Consider the following 18,144-nt stretch of genomic DNA (forward strand, 5'->3'; position numbering starts at 1 on the left):
ATGAATTTCCGGAAGTATCCGGCCAATCCCAAAAATCTCCTTACTTCGTGAACGTTTCTTGGCGTTGGGAAATTCTGTACGCATTCTATTTTAGCCAGTCCTGGTTTAACCCCTTCGCTACTAACTTCCGATCCAAGGTAGTTGATTTTGTCCATCAAGAAGTAGCATTTCTTTCGGTTAAGGGTCAGTTTTGCCCTCCGTAAAACGTCAAAAACTTGTCGCAAGTGGCTAAGGCTTTCCGCCACGGTGGTTGCTGGCACCAGGACGTCGTCCATGTACGCCATGGCGATGGTATAACGTAGATTTCCCAGAATCGAGTTAATCATTCGTTGGAATACCGCAGGTCCGTTGGTGACGCCGAAAGGCATTACTTCGAATTGATAATGGCCGTCTGGGGTCACGAATGCAGTTTTCTCTTTTGATGACGCTTCTAGCGGGATCTGACGAGGGGCTAACCACTCTTAAAAAGTCTGTACACCGGACTACGCTTAGATTACCACTGCCAAAGGCAGGGACTTCAAAGATTACGCGTAGTCCCATTAGTACAGTCAAAGGTACGGCTCTGTACACCGATTACGCGGAGTGATCAGCCCCTCGGGATCTGATAATAGCCTGAGGCTAAGTCCAAACTTGAGAAAAAGTTGCTTCCTTGGAGGCGTTCCATCTAATCTTCAATTCGTGGAAGCGGGTAGGAGTCGCGTTTTGTAATCCTGTTCAAGGTTCGGTAGTCGATGCATAGCCGTTCATCTCCATTTTTCTTTTTCACAATTAGGATTGGGCTCGCATACGGAGATTCAGATTCAATAATGATACCCAGTTGGAGTAGCTCTTTCATCTGCTCCGCTATTTTTTCTCGAGACGGTACGGTCGGAAGGTGACGGGTTTCGGGCTGTTCAACTCAATCGTCATCATAGCTCGGTCTGTCCGTCCCAAATTTTCCATCCCGTCGGAGAAGACGTCTCGAAATTCGTTAACGAGGTCTAATAACTGCTTCTTCTCGTCGTTCGTTACGCTTGGTCCAACGTTTAACTCGTCCTCCGTGATTGGCAATAAGGATCTTTTCTCAATCTGCATTACGCCCAATTTTAAGTTTTCTTCCGCTGCAACGCAGACTTCGGCTTGGGCAATCTTTTGTCCTCTTCGAAAAGTAAATTTCTTATTTGAAAGGTTCATGATAGGAATTGCGGATTGTCATTCTTCGTTTATTCGTGTGATGCTTCTTGGAATGCAGTGCTCGTAACCCGGCCTCTGACGTTGTTGCATTTCGACGAACAAATCAGATTCTGGCGTTCCAGGTGTTTCCTGTCCTCCTACGTGAACATCGATGAATCCTACATACCGAGGAGGTATGACCGTGGCTTCTTTAACCCAAAGCTTCAATCGGGGTTTCGGTAAGTCTGGTATTTGAAAGTTTTTTAAACAGTCATCTTCATCTTCAGACGTTTTCTTTTCTTCAAATATTCGAATTGTATTCTTACGTCGAACGATTACTACGTGCGGTTGTTCGGAGAACGGTTGGCCCACCAGCAATGGAATGTGTTGAGCCTCGTCTGGAACTACATGAGCTTCCACTTCTGCCTTCGCTTGGTCGATTTCTAGGGTGGCTGTGAAAACACCTAGAATCTTAGTTACTCCGGATCCATAACCTTCAATCACCGCTCCGTCCTCTGGTGGTTGGTATTTGATGCCTAGTCTGTTAGCTTCGCTGGCTCGTATGGCAACACACTTGCTACCAAAATCTAGATAGGATCTTATTTCGTGGCCATTTAGTAAGGCGTCTTGAAAATACTTTTCGTTAGTTTCGTTGCCTGTTTTGTTGTCTACGTGAGCGATTGTGTTCGTATTGGTATGGCCACAGTCCTTCGTCTCGTGTCCAGTCTTGCTACATTTCATGCAGCGGGGCTTGCGCTGGGTTTCGGGCAGTCCTTGGATAAAAGTCCATATTCCGAGCAATTGAAACACAAGGACTCACCCTTCTCGTTGACTCGTGTCTTTCTCACAAATTTCGTATGACTTTGATCTTTCCCCTTCGGGCTGTCGTTTGGTAGCTGGAAGTTGCGTTGCCTGAAATCCCTCTTTCCCTTGTCCGATGTTTCAGATTTATTCCTGTCCCTACCTTCTCGCACGAGCGTTAGTCTTTCTTCCATAGTCTTGATGCACTTCAGCAGTTCTTGGGGCGTTCGATAATCTCTGTTGCTTAAGGAAGTGATCAAACGTTCATCGTTTAAACCAGTGATGATATAGTCTATCATATCAGCTTCTTGTAATCCGCTAAGTCGGGCCTTAGCTACTTTATCATGATAGTAGGCTTCAATAGTTTCGTTTGGCTGCTTAAGCCTACGTTCCTTTTCTCTGTGGAGGCTTTGTTTACCTCTAACAACTGGAAACCATTCCCTCAGAAGACATGTCCATTCTGCCCAGGTATGATTGACAGTCGCTAACCCTTCGTACCATACCTTGGCTGTTCCTTGTAGTTTCGGTATTGCGTGGTTTATTTTCATGGTATCAGTCCAGTTGTATGCGGCACCCGTGTCATCGACTTTCTCTATCCACGAGTCGACAGTTTGATGAGGGGATTTAACTGGATCAAAGTCGGGGATCAGTTTGCTTCCGTCATTGTAATGGTGGTGTTGTACCGCATGTCCAGCTGGTTCTCGTTGAGGATTGTCTCTTTGGATCACTTCCAATTGTCGTTGGTGAGCCGCAAGGAGTTGGTTTTGTTGTTCTAGATGCGCTGCAGCCATTGCCGAAATAGATTGCTGTACCGCAGCATCTACCGCTCTTTGTATTGATGCAGAGAAATCGTATATGGATATGAAACCCATAGGTGCAACTTCTTCATCCGCTTCGTTACTGGTTCGTGGCATGTTGTCGTTTTGCTGTTCCCAGTTTCCGTTATTTTTCATAAGATCTTCAGGTTGGTTTTCGTGTGTGAAGTCGTCTGGCGTGTTAATCGTAGCATTGCCGTTGGTTGCTTTGTTTAAGGAAACGTTAGACTAAAAATCAGTTTGCCTGGAACGTTGGGGCTTGATTGTCTTTCCTCTTTCGTTTGCTTCCTGGTTGGCTATAGACTCAGGGCTTTCACCTTTTAGTCTTCTGCTTCTTCGTATTGGTTCGTTTATTCGTTGGTTTTTCTTGTTCCCCTGCGTAGTGCTAATCATAGACGTTTAATTGCAAGACGTTGGGAATATATCATGCGTTGTCATCCGAAAGTTCATGGGGACGACTTTGTTCGTTTATCGGCAACGTGGGTAGCGTAGCGTTAGGCTTAACGTTTCAAGCCCAATGATCGCTATTTTCGAAATTTTTGGCGTTGATTTTCGGTCTAATCCCACTTCTGAATTGTTAACGTTGTTTTCGTAGGCATTTAGGAAACGTTTACGTAAAGTTAAAATAGTTTAATAGATGTGAAAAAGTAATCATACAGTACATTCGATTAGACTTTGTCATCGTGCCTCTCAACGCATCGTTCTCCTTAAAAAAAGTAACTCTCTAGCAGGGCTGCCACTTCGGCCTTTCCCATATTCGAATCTAAATGGGAGTCCCTGCGTAGCTGGGGCCATCTAGGCAAAAATATATAAATGTATATCGAGAGATAAAAAGGGGCTTATGTTACTGCCTGTATGTATGGCGTTAACACTTGGTTCCGCTTCTATCGCGGGAGCTAGGTGACGTCATTCTCTCTGGTGACATTAAATTCTTGGCAGAGCCACTCTTTGAGCTCTGATTGGCTGAGATCTGGCAATCGTCTGCCACGGCGTTTGGTCCATTTTCCAGTTACACTGCAGCATTCTAGTTACCTATGAGATTTCTATGGTTTTGCTATCTTCTGTTTGATTATTTTTGTTTGCATAGGTTTTCAAATCCGCTACTTGAACCATTTTGTTTGCGGTTGTTTTATTTCACTCGATATTAGGTTTAGTAGCCTGCTGAATTTCAATTGTAGGAATTTCCATTGATAAAGAAAATCATATTAAAATTTAATAGAGTTGTTTCGAATGAAACTGTTTACAATCCTGTTCTGTAGATATAGTTTCGCTAGAACTTGCTGCAACTGAAACACAGGTCCTTTTTGTAGGTCGATTGTTGCGCTCTTCCACCATTTCTAAAGACTGTTTACTAGATTCTATTTGAAAATGGAGTTTTAACTTATGACCCCGTTACTAATGTATAAATTTCATCGTACCACTTGTTTTATGACAGTCCTTGATATAATTTTCTACTAAGTTGAAAGTTTGAGCAACTAGCTAAATTATCATTCCCTTGGGAAATATGTTTCATTTAAATTAACTTATAAATAAACAATACTTGAAACTCAATTTTTAGTTGTTGGCTTAAATGAATTTGAAAATATTGTTGGAATAGCGTTTTGATGCCAGTCTGTTTTTTGTTTTACTATTCATAAACAAGAATCCTCAAAATGTAGGGCGCATATTTTATTATGTATCGCATCTTTCAAATAAAGATCGCTTCTTCCGACAGTTATCAGCCATTTCTCAGAGCTAAGTTTATTGAAAAACCACATATTAAAGATAGGCCTAACAAAAGCTAATAATTAATTTTTCTCACCGTTCCTTCTCTTTTGGAAACTTAAACAATGAGATCCTTTGCTTTTATTTAGAACTGTTACAAAATGTTACAGAACAATTACTTCCAGGAATATTGCTTTATTGATACAAACCCTCAAGATGATAATTTCTAAGACAAAACGCGTATATAAATTTTCGCGTCTGAAATCCGCAGTTTGGAATTTCGAAAAATGCGCTTTCTCCCGGCCGTTAGGCGTCGCTCCACTCAGGATTTTTTCAAAATTCTGGGGTCGCTTTTCAGGCGGAGTTTCATATCTCTATATTGTCAGTATCTCTGCTTATATCACGATCCGCGTGTTAACTCGGCCGTAAAGGGGAATATGATCACAATTATTTCTTCTCTCTCCAATGTTCCAAAGTTCTTTGGTTTTAACCAGGGGTCTCATCCTGGCACTTTACTTCTCCCCAATCAGTGACCAGGGGTGATAAATAAAAAAATTAGGGTAAACTAAGTTTTTCGCAAACCGAAATATGAAAGCGAAGCGTTTCTATAAAAATACAGCAATTTTGGCCTGGGTAGAATATTCCCAGGATTGTCCCCCCCCCCCCCCCCCCAATGACTCGCCTACTTAATTACGGCCCTTGGAATTTTTTTTTAAATTTAAACTTGAATTGCGTCAAAGATAATATAACTACGTACCCAAGTTTCGAAATCATGGCGTTTCTCGATAGTGCGTATTCTCGTGAGGCTTTTACCAAGGAGGATAGGAAGGGAGGCGAAGTAGAAGGGATGAACGCGCCAGCATCCTTGTAAGAAGTTTAGCGGGAAAATTTCGGGAAAATGGCGGTAACACGTAGCGTAGCAGCCGCAATCTGGCCGCCATTTTTCCGAAATGTTCCCGCCGAGCGCGCGCTAAGCTTCTTACAAGGATGCTGGCGCGTTCATAACTCCTACTTCGCCTCCCTTCCTATCCTCCTTGCTTTTAATGAGTTCGCGCCTGAAGTCCGAAAAATCGGGATCCCTAGCAGGGTGAGAAATAAGGAATTTCAATAGATATCCCAAGATTATATTACTCACCTATAGTTTTCTTTCGTTTAGAAACATTTTGTAGCAACGACTAATTATTATATAGTCTTTACTTATATTTATGTTTGTAGAAACTTAGATAAACAAAAACCTTATGAAAGAGTAATTATATCCCAGAAAAAATACATTACACTAAAGAATGAGGTAGCAAAGTTATTTGTAGATTTTCTCCCTCTGTGGCCTTTTTATTGGAAAAATTCCGTTGCTATAACTATAGAAACAAATGATTATAAAAGGGGAAAGGGAAAGGGGAGGTTGTGGAATCTCAGACGGAAAAACAGTATGATCTCAATTAAAATTATCTTTATTAATCCTTTTTAACAAAAATACACTCTTAAAAATAATGTAATGGGGACGTAAACCAAAATCATGAAATAAAACGAGGGGACCTCTCAAAATCTTAAAGGGAACTTACTCTTTTCTTTCGGTTCTCGGCCTTAGTGACTGATAGCTCGGGAACTCAAGTTAAAAATAGAAATTTACGTAGGGTTAGGGGACTTGATGGCTTTGTTTGGTTGGGTCTTAGAAGGGAAACTCTAGATTTGGGTTGATTTTGTCAGTTTGAAGGTGGGGGACTTTACTTGACTCGCTATTTGACCCATTGAATTTTTAGAAGGAGAATCTACTACTTATCAATTGTCCTTTTGTCCGGCGTCTACGTTTTTCTTGGAGAGGAGGGATTTCTTCTCTTCTTTCGCGCTGGGGTCTCGTTCTCACAGTCCGATGGGGGGGGGGGGGGGCACAAATAGTCACAATAATTCGTTCAAACGCACGCGGAAGGGTTGCACGTTCCCCGATCGGCAAGGGATGAATCAAGGCAGCAGATCGCAGCGGCTCCCAGAGCCCTCTTCCTCTCCTGATTCACGATGCGTCGCTTAACTCGAAGTTGCTATGGAAGGCTGGGGACTCTTTCTCTGGAATTTGACGACTCGGTTTACCGGGTTCCGGGTTACGGGAGCTTCCGGATTACGCAAGTAGGCTCCCAGCAGTTTTCGTCGGGATAACTCTTTTCGGACCTTAACGGGACTCTCGAACTCTGGATTGGATTTACGTCTATCGCTCTCTTGGGATGTGGATTAGCCTTCTTTCTGGATTCATTGATTTTAGTAGCTCGATACTTCTGGGGAGTCGCTGGATGTCATCAGGGATTGACGTTTAAAATTCTAGTGGATCTCTTAATTTCATTTGGACTTCGCTAAAGTTTCTAAGTTTGGGTTAAAGTTTAAAGTTTTTTAAGTGAAGGGTCGGGCCATGGCGGAGCAGAGCTTCCGCGTGCAAGTCTCTTGGGGTTCTCTTCTGGTTTCTTTTTGTTTCGAGGGTGCGGGGTCCTTTTATGTCCTCGGTCTTGTCCCTCATTCCTTAATGATGGTGCTCTTCTTGGGCATTGGGTATTTGGGACGTATGGGGGTGGCTACGTTATAAGATTTCTATAGTTGGGTGACGTTACTTTGGGTGCGCCACTCATGAGCACGGCCATGAGAAATAAAAATTAAATTTGGGGTTTTTAAAATTATATTAAAATGAGAGTATCACTATTTATAAAGTGAAATTTACCAATAATGATAAGGAAAAACTAATAGCGTCTGCTTTAGCCGCTATACCTATCTAGATATCAAGGTTTCAATGGCGAAGCAAAGGGGCGTAGCGATAGTTTTTGGTGGCGAATACACAAACATGTACGATTCTTTAGTAGAAATGAGTTGTTATCCAAGAACATTGTTACAAGGGGGGTAAATTATGTAAATTATGTCTGTAGGCTCATTTTCTTAGGTACCTTAATTTGTTTTTGATAGTTGACATTATCTATTTTTAGTGGCCATTTTACGCAACATAGATTGTACTCATCGAGTTTCTTATTTTTTCGAAAAGATAATAGGTGTTTTTAGTTCCACATCGAGAGAGATATATATATATGGACGGATTATCGTTAAGTGTTTGTTGTTGTTTGTCGCGGAAAAGCAACGACACGGTAGATGGAGCTGCGAAAAATAAATTATTAATATAATTTATATTTACGCCGGCCCCGGGACTCGAACGCAGATAGCCGTTGGCCGCGCTAACTCGATAACCGACGCCTCTACCAATCAAGTCAAACCGTTCTTTTACAAATGTACTCGGAACTTCTAGTCGTTTTTAGCGACGCGGGGGGATTTGGCTAGTTAAGGGCCCGTTGCAAAAGTCTGCTTGGCTAGAATGTTACGTCATAATTCTAGCCAAAATAGGCGTGGTTAGCCGATTGGAGATTCTAGCTGAGAAACGCGTTGCAAAAGTATAATTTTCAACTCGGCACGCGATTAATATTTCTAGCTGATTGGCGACTGGTCTAACCCACTCGCCAATCGGCTAGAACGGGGAAAATGGCGGAATATTTGGCAATACTTGATTTGGGCGGGTTTTTTAATCGCGAATACGAAGCTGGAGAACCTGTTTTAACTTAAAACAGGTTTTGGTAGTCGGTAATACTCCAAAAACTCTTTTTCATCCAATTCCAATGGATTTTGGCGTATATGTTACACTCTTCTACGTCTTAAAACTTTTAAGACGTAGAAGAGTGTAACATATACGCCAAAATCCATTGGAATTGGATGAAAAAGAGTTTTTGGAGTATTACCGACTACCAAAACACGTATTTATGAAGTTATGGGATGAACTACGACTTGATCTTGAGCCTGAAGGGTTGAGAGGTCGACCACCGTTGCATTCTGCAACTCTGGTATTTTTTCCCATACCCCATATCTCGATTTATTAAGCCTTAAATGAGTGCCTCTTTTTCTCTTTCATTATAATTTTGTTGACATCCTTCCCGCGGTACCATCATTATTTACGTTTCAACCACCAAACTACCCAAAATTATCAAAAATTCTTGAAAGCAAACTTCACAAAAGATAATTTTCATCGAGTTCTCGAAAACCGTGTTTCTCTGTCGTCTGCCTAAAAAACTCGCGATTTACCGCTAAAATCTTTCTCCATGCTAAAATAGGACTCTCCTATTGGCTATAAAGTGGGCGGGGCGTAATTTTGGCTAGATCTCAATTTGCTAGATCACACTTCGGAGACTTTTGCAACCGATTTTGTCCTAGCTCGCCAATCGACCTAGCCGATTTGCGATTTCTAGCCGATGGGCTAAAAATTTGGCTAGGACATTTGCAACGGGCCCTTAAGTTGTCGCAATTGTCCTTTTTCCGCCTTATTTTACGTATATTTACGGCGTTTAAGGTCAAGTGAACCTCAAACTTCGCCTCCCAACCCACGAAGGTGACACGGGTAGAGATCGGCGTTTCAATACGAAATTATATGATTATTTATCCATAACCGATAATTATTCAGAAATATTCGAAAAAATTATTAATTTTGCATGTTAAATCGTTGTTTAATCGTATAATTTATTCGTATAAAACAAATAATACTAATTTTAATGATTAATTGAAATTTTTGCGGTTAATTTATTTGTTCCGCCGACCTCTAGACACGGGTGTGGCGGGAACTTCAGGAAGTTTGAATTACAGTGTGGGGCTACACAACTTTTACCGATAGCCAGTTTCAGGTCTGTCAGGTAAACACTAAACAGGGGGCACAATTACGACCCCCCCCTTTAATAATAATACGTTAAAGTCAACTCTTTAACTTAGGATGGTACTTTTTATATCAAATTATAGAACGCGCAGTCCTGTTAATCATAGAAATCGGATAACAAACTAGAACGCTTAATCGAATGGCTGACCAGGGATCGATTAGATTCTTGGCTAAAACGACAGTAACGCCATCTGCGCTGCCTAAATAGGCGCGCTCGCGCGTAACTTGGTTAAAAGTTTTCCCCTACCCCATTGAAATTAATGTAAAGTTGGCGATAATTAAATGTTAATTAACCTACCAAATGATATAAGAAATATTCCACTGACAATTCTTCTCGTTTATATGAACTTAAATGTAATATAAAATCGTCTTGAAAAATCGTTTATCGCTTTATAAAAGTGAAAAATAATATTTTCCCCGCACCATGTAGATAACCGAACATCTGCTCGTCTAGGTAAAGTTTGTGTTGTCAACGCGCGTATTAGAAAGCAAATTGAGATTTTAGAAAGTAGGTTGTAATTCCGAACGATATTAATACTTTTCATGAATTTTGTCATCGGTGAATTATAAATATGACTTGAAATAAGTTTCAAGGTTTATTTAAAAGCTATTTTCATAACTTTTAATCCATTGGTTCGTTCAGAATGTATCTTTAAAGTAGACAAAAATTTTAAGGCGCGGAATCTTGCCCAGTCTTAAGCCTCGGTCAATCTACTGCGTATTTTGAAACGGAAAAACCCGATTCCTATCGTTAAATCTTGGTTAAATGATGGCGAACGCTCCTTGTAATAAGAAACAAATCACGAAATACGTTCTAAGTTTATTTAACGCCAAAAATTCCACGTATTTCGTTATTTGTTTCGTATAAAAAATATCATATTATTAATCCAAGATTTAACAATAGTAATCGGGTTTTTCCGTTTAAAAATACGCGCGTTGACAACGCAAACGTATTATATTATTAATGTTAATAATTTTAATATTATTTTAACCTCTCCGAGGGGACAAAGTCCCCTAGGAGGGGTTATACAATCACCGTGTCTGTCCGTTTGTCCTGCATTATTCGTGCAAAGGTTAATCATTGCGTACGCAATTTCTCGAAATTTCTTCGTTCGCAGTTTCTCGAAGGGTTGGCAAAACCACCGTGTGACGGTGAGCGTTAACGGAAACATTTGCGGTTGGGTTTGGATGGTGTTTTTTCGCTCACCGTCGTGATGGTTTGGTGTATCACGTTTTTGTAATGTTTATGCGTAGGTTGTGAATGTTGAGTTCGTCTTATGACGGTTGTGAGTGTTGAGTTTGTCGTGTTTGTGTTTTGATGGTTGTGCATGTTGAGTTCGTGTTATGATGGTTGTGGATATTGAGTCTGTTGTGTTTGTATGGGCGTTTTCCCTCCAACTTCTTCTAACTGACTTCGGGACGGACCGAGTGCTGAGTGTAATGCTACCTCTCAACGTACAATGGCAGGGTTTCCACCAATTGTTCACGGTATTCGTCTTAGTATCACTTTGCAAATTATTGGCGCCGGCCGGGAATCGAACCCGGGTCTGCCTCGTGCAAGAGATTTACTCTAACCACTCAGCCACCAACGCTTGTTAAGTTACGGTGTTTTTCTAAAAAACAGCTTTGGCGAATGTAATTTACAAAGTTATAACGTTATGTACTATAATTTATTCTACATCATTTTAAATATTTATAAATTATATTAATCTTATATTTAATGAAATATTTATAAATTATATTAAGCTTATATTTAATGAAATATTTATAAATTATATTAATCTTATATTTAATTAAATATTTATAAATTATATCAATATTATATTTAATTAAATATCTGAGTATTTTAATTTATTTGACCGTTACAATGCAGATATTTTACCGCCGAGCCATTGACTTCCTTTAGGAAAATAAAAAGTAAAGAAACCATTATGATAAGGCGGGTTTTTTACCTTTTAATAACGCTTAGAAAAAGGATAATTATTCAAAACTTCCGCGGAAACTATATCAAAGTAATAATATAGCGCCACCGTGTGGAGAATTATCAATCAAACCGGGTAAAAAATATAACCTCTTCAATTTTTCGAACTTTAGTCAAATCTCGGCGGGTTAAAAAACACAAAATAAACGTATATAAGGCCGTTGCGGTCAATTTACACGATTTAGTCTTTCTTAGTTCTTGGCTGTCAGAGGAACTACTACAGGACGGGGTCCTGGTGTCGGTCAAAAGTTATGAGGTAAGTTTGCGGTTTTAATTAGTATGTTCGGTCTTCGGTCAAGAAAAGAGTTAAATTGTGTTTCGCGTTTGGAACGTGAGTGAATGGACTTAAGTGTATGAACAGTGCGTGCTTAAGACTGAAAGTGTTAAAGTAATTGTGAACTAACTCAAGTCAGCTGTAAGATAAAATTGACTGTTATTATTTTTTGTATTGGAATAACCTAATTATACCCTAGAAATTATCAACTCAACCTGTGAGGCTTATTAAGTAGATTGGAAGTAATTAGTAGCGAACAGCTCTCAGCTGTTAATTACGACAGAGTTTATGGTTAGTAATTTTAACTAAATTCAAAGTACCTCAGTATAATTTATGATATTTACTTAAGTGTGTGTTTTGGTTTATTTTTCAATCACGATGAACTAAGACAAATCTAGTCTTAGACACTTGAGTACCAGTTCTGTACAATTACGTAAGAGGGATATATATTGTTGGGTTATTGATGAAAGTTAAATCTAGAACGTTCCATAGACTGTTCTGAATAAAAATAAACATTATAATTTTGCATAATTCTGGTTGCCATTTTATTTTTTAATCACTCGCCCACAACATTAGAGTTCTGGCAATCCCGAATCAAATAAATTTTCAATTTAACGGCGACGGGAAATTATTCTCGTAAATTTATCGCGCGGCCTTAGGGAATATTCTTTTAACAAAATTTCGATAATCTATCGTTTAATTAAAATCGGCCCGATTCCGTTAAAATTATAAACTAAAAAGTGAACGGTCGTTATAATACCCTCTGTAGATATTTTTTCATTAAAATTTGCTTTGTATTATATTCAACTGATAAACTTGTACTGTAAAAAGGGTTTAATCCCATTGTGCATTGTTATAGTACTTCTAACTCACTGCTGTAACTACTTAACTTATGATATTCTGAATAAATTAAAATTGGTCGTTTCGTCTCAATTATTTTAATTATAATTAAAATTCTATACCGGGCGGGATAGAACTGGGATAACATTGTTAACAAATAACTCTAAAATCTCGAGAAATTAATACCACTAGGGACAATGCTTCCGAGGAGAGATATATATTTTGGCTTGCCAACTTGTTGAATGTTATAAAGCAATAAACGGTTTTTCAAGACGATTTTATATTACATTTAAGTTCATATAAACGGGAAAATTTGTACGTCGAATATTTCTTATATAATTTGGTATGTTGATTCGCTCGCGTTCTACATGTCGAACAATCTCATCGGTGTCGTGTTTTCTTTTCAAAGCATTGATACTGGTCTTTTGGATTTATTCCTTACGGCAGTCAATATAAACTTAAATTGAAGTGACCCATCATTCCGACTTTCCCATCATTTTGTCTCACACAACCTTCACAATAGCTCAATTTTCAAGCAATGCCGAACCAAGTCCACGAACCTTCAGGAGGTAACCGACGCACAGTGGGACGAAACGAGAAAAAAGTAGGCGCCGCGAATATCTCCAAACCTGTTTTAGGTAGAAAATTTAAATTTTCAGGTCGCATACAGTGAGTAGGGGAATACCTATTATGAAAATTTCGATGACCTTGAACCATGTCTTCAAGGTCATCCAAAAATGATCTCGAAAACCGTAAGAATTACGAAGATGGTTTCAATTAGAAAGGTGTTCTACGTCCTATTCTAGGTCTACATAGCTTTGATTCAATCGGGTTTGCACAACAGAAAGTCGATAAAATAAAGATCAAAAATGCAAATTGACAAATAAAATGGCGCTCAATTTTAAATCAAAAGCAAAAAGCTATAATCACCCTGAAACACGAGTTGACAGTCAATACTCCTTTTTGGCCAGAAAATGGGGCGGAAAAGGGGAAGCGACGTGAGCATGCGCCAAACATATTCTTGTTTCTTTTAGACGCCATATTTGAAATCGCGCCAGCTATTTTGTATGGGAAAAATTCAGGGGTAACTTCGAAACACAAGTTATTAAATTAAATATGGTTTGATGCAGTATCTTTGGTTGTAAAAGTATTTATGGAGCTCAATTAATTATATTTAATCGCTTTCCAAAGAAGATAACTCGCCTTTAGGCAAGAAAAAAACACAAAAAATTGGAGCCCAACGCCGAGTTTGAGGGTTTGTAGCAGACATTTTCGGAGCCCAAGGACTGGATTCCAACGCTAAATTTACCATCTAGTATAATAATACTCCAATCAAAACGTGAATTAGCGGGGAAGAAAGTCAGCTAGATAAGAATAAATAAATATGAAATTGGATAGTTACGAAATATTAAATGAAATTGGTTCCTTAACTTAAGCCTTTTTAAGTTTTTAGTAACTTAAATTTCTAGAGATAATTCGATTATGCCTTCTTTCTAGAAAGAGTATAAAGTTTTTATGAATGAATTGGTTCAGCAGCAAAGATTTGGTATATCACAAAATTTTCATAATAATTACATGTCACTTGTAGAGATATAACCATAGAAAATAATATGGAAAACTATTCTAAAGAAGTTGAAAACTCGTCCCACCGTACACCACAAAATAGTAGTAAAAAGACAACCATATCACCAATAGATAATTTGCATGAAAATTTTATCCAGAAATGAATGGAAATGTGCCTACGGAAGTTAACCTATTACCCGAGGCTTTTCGATTAAAGTTTTGTTATAAAGGAACCCAGACAGACTACAGATGATTCAACCTGAATTTGAGAACCGAACTTTACGAGAGCATTAGAGCACTGAAAGAGGAAACATCACCCATGCTTTTTCCTATAGATAAAAAATTGCCCTAAAAATGGCGGCCATAGCCCAAAGCTACGGAGCGATATTACTCTATTGTGGATCAATTTATCACTGTCATGATGAGACTGAAAGTCCAATTCGAGTCTTAAATTTATTCCGAGTCTACAATTTGCAGTTGAGCCCAATCTGAGCCTTATATTAGTCAGAATCATTCCAAAAATTAAATCAGTAATTAAAATTTAAAATTAGTACCAATGTAGTTAAACATTTTTAAATATTACGAAGTAATTAACTAATTTTCTTTAAAAATGTTTTTTAAATTTCTAGATTTGTTGGTTTCTAACTTACAACAGGAGTTGTTTAATATTCACACGCAGGTCAGCAATATACCATAGAAAAATAGAATATATTTTACATTTCCATTTCACAAAATCAATGTTAGAAATCTCACAATTCTAATCTGAGTCAAATATTAATGTATAAAAAAACCTAAAAGAGCTTAGAAAGGAACTTTGTTATACCACATTGAAATTATTTTTAAATTTCCTATAAAAATAAAGATACAGGAGTTTAGAATTTTCAATCTCTAAAACTTAAATCCTTAGTAAACCTAATGAAGTGGTTAGAGTAAACCATATCAGTTATTGTTCCACTCCGGTGTACCTTTCCATGTAAAAGAGTAGCGAACCTGCATGACTCTGATGTTATAATATACAAAAAATATATAAACCATTAGAAAAATTTTAGAACTTGCTAATAAGTTACAGAAAATATAAGACACAATTATACCCAATAACCAAATCGCAAGCCCCACCACAAATAGTTCTATAAAAATTGTCAAGTCCGAGGCGTACCAGCCTGGGTTCAGGAGTACATTTTGAACCGTGCGCCAAAAACACTCCTATCTTTAGAATATCAAAGCTAATTATAATTTGTTTTGTCTAGAACCGGTCACCATTTACCCACAGTACGCCTCTGGGTCAAGTACCATAACCACAAGGTAACTGACGGATCTCATAGATGGGTAACATCTTGATTTGATGTAAAGAAACTGCCCATTAATTTATTTATTTAGATTGAAAAAATAGTCACGAATTAAGCAGGAATAAATTAATCGATATCACTATCAACTCACCACACAAAAATTGTAGAGCTTCCTCAAATTTTAACAAAATACTAAATAGTTTAATGTGCTACTGCTTTCCAACTTCTGTAGAAATAGAAGGCCGAGCAACATCCACGTTTTCGTCAAGGCCTAGATTTTCATCATGATCTAAGTCCGGCAAACCGTACCTGTTACCACTTACATGTAATATTTTATCGTGTTCGCTCTTTTTTTTCTTAAATTCAGTAATATAATCACTTTTTTTCATTTAAATTTAATTCCTAAATTTGTTATAACACTTTCAACGTTTTATTATAAATTTCACTAAACATTCGTTATCCATCGTTAACATACGGAGAGATGGTGTCGTCTGCTTCTAAGAAACATTGGGCCGTAAGCGCATGCGCGTAATTAAAACCAAAAAGGTGTATTGAATTTCACCAAAATGAGTACCTTGAATCAAAGATAATTTAAACTCGTACCCTAGATTCGAATACTGAGAGCTTTCCCATACACCTTTTTGGTTTTAATTACGCGCATGCGCTTACGGCCCAATGTTTCTTAGAAGCAGACGACGCCATCTCTCCGTATGTTAACGATGGATAACGAATGTTTAGTGAAACTTATAATAAAACGTTGAAAGTGTTATAACAAATTTAGGAATTAAATTTAAATGAAAAAAAGTGATTATATTACTGAATTTAGTATTTTGTTAAAATTTGAGGAAGCTCTACAATTTTTGTGTGGTGAGTTGATAGTGATATCGATTAATTTATTCCTGCTTAATTCGTGACTAATTTTTCAATCTAAATAAATAAATTAATGGGCAGTTTCTTTACATCAAATCAAGATGTTACCCATCTATGAGATACGTCAGTTACCTTGTGGTTATGGTTATTATTATTGAGTGTGGTGGCAAGCCAAACACTTCGACCTAAGGTCCATTGCGCATCCCCAAACTGGTTGACTTAAATAAGTCCTATTGCCGACATAAAGCTTAAAATCTGCCCGGCCGTGATATTAGAGACGTCATACGTCTCCAACCGATGCATACCCAAATGCTCAAACCTCTGGGCTGCATAGTAATCGCAGCTACAGAGTACATGTGAGGCAGTTTCCTCCTCAGCTAGACAAGATCTGCAAATCGGGTCATCACTGACCCCGATAAGCGTTAAATGTCTGTTAAGATGGCAGTGACCTGTTAGTAGGCCAGTAACAATCCTAATACTGGACCTAGAGAGCGAGAGTAATTCACTAGCTCTCTCCCTAGAAGGGCCAAGAGTGAACTCTTTGGCCTGCCTTTGACCCTCAATTTCAGACCATTGTCTGAGTTGACGATCCGACATAAACTTGGAGATTAAGCCGCGTACAAGTCCTCGGGAGATGGGGAGAGCAGGTTCTGGACCAATGAACCCAGCCCTCGCACCTTCCTTGGCCAAGGCGTCGGCCCTTTCATTCCCAAGATGCCCCTTATGCCCAGGTACCCAACAAAGTTGAACTTTATTGTGCAACCCAAGAGTGCAGAGGAGATCTAAGCAGCTAAAAACCAGTTTAGAAAGAATACTATACTGGCTGAGAGCTCTAAGAGCAGCCTGGCTATCTGAATAAATCTGGATAACCTTCCCATGATACCCCTGATGTAAACAGTGAGCAACACAGGAGCAAATGGCAAAAATTTCAGCCTGGAATACACTAGTGTGTATCCCTAGACTTTCATAAAAGCCAAAATTATTAGTAAGGCAATACATCCCCGCACCAGTGCCATAGTGTGTCTTAGACCCATCAGTGAACCAGACGATCTCTCCTCTGGTACCGAGGGTCAAGTGACTCCACTCCGCACGGCTAGGGAAGTTGACCTCAAAAGGTTTACTAAAGTGGAGTTTAGTAACCATCAGATCAGAGCCCATTGTTAAAATCGGCATCTGATTGGACATATCTCGGAAGAGCTTGGTGTGGCTATGCTCCCAATTATTAGCCTTCCACCAGCCATTTTGGTTAAGCCTATAGGCACCTAAAAGGGCAGCTTCCTCAATAAAAAGGTGGAGAGGAAGCATATTCAGGAGTATTTCCAGAGAAGCGCTTGGGGCTGTTCTCATGGCTCCTGTAATGCCGACACAAGCCAGCCTTTGCAGAGTGCGCAGATCAAACTGCACAGTCCTTACAGTAACCCTTGGCCACCAGACCACAGCTGCATAAGACAGGATAGGTCTGATGATCATGGTGTACAGCCAGTACACAGTCCTGGGGCTTAAGCCCCAGGTCTTGCTAACTGCACTTCTAGTTTTCCAAAATAACATTTTGCCCCTCTTGACTATGTAGTCAAGGTGTGGTTTCCATGTTAGTTTGCTATCCAGGATGACCCCGAGGTACTTCACCTCGGTGCTCTCCACTAGGTCCTTTCCAAATAAGGAAATACCCTCAAACATACCTTTTATCCTTCTACGAGTAAAAGGAACCAAGACAGTTTTATTAGGATTAACCATGAGGTTGACCTCCCTGCACCAGCTCTCAACTCATTACGTCCTTCACTGTTGCCGGGAATTTCCCAGTAATGATGATAGCAATATCATCGGCGTAACCGAAACAGCGGCATCCTCCCCTGTTCAACCTCCGAGCGAGTTCATCCACCACCAGGCACCACAGAAGGGGAGAAAGAACGCCCCCCCCCCCCCTGTGGGCAACCACGACTGGTGGAGACCATAAGGGAGTCACCCAGCAAGGAGGATACCACTTTTCGGTCAGTTAACATAGATTTGATCCAAAGGCACAATGTGTCATTGATACCAAACCTTTTCGCAGCCTTAAGTATAACTGCGCTGGAGACCTTATCAAAGGCTCCCTCAATATCAAGAAAAACTGCTAACGCAATTTCCTTGTGCTCAATTGCTTT

This window comes from Leiobunum rupestre, chromosome 2 (genome assembly GCF_980474605.1).
Source record: "Leiobunum rupestre chromosome 2, qqLeiRupe1.1.hap1, whole genome shotgun sequence".
NCBI lineage: Eukaryota > Metazoa > Arthropoda > Arachnida > Opiliones > Sclerosomatidae > Leiobunum > Leiobunum rupestre.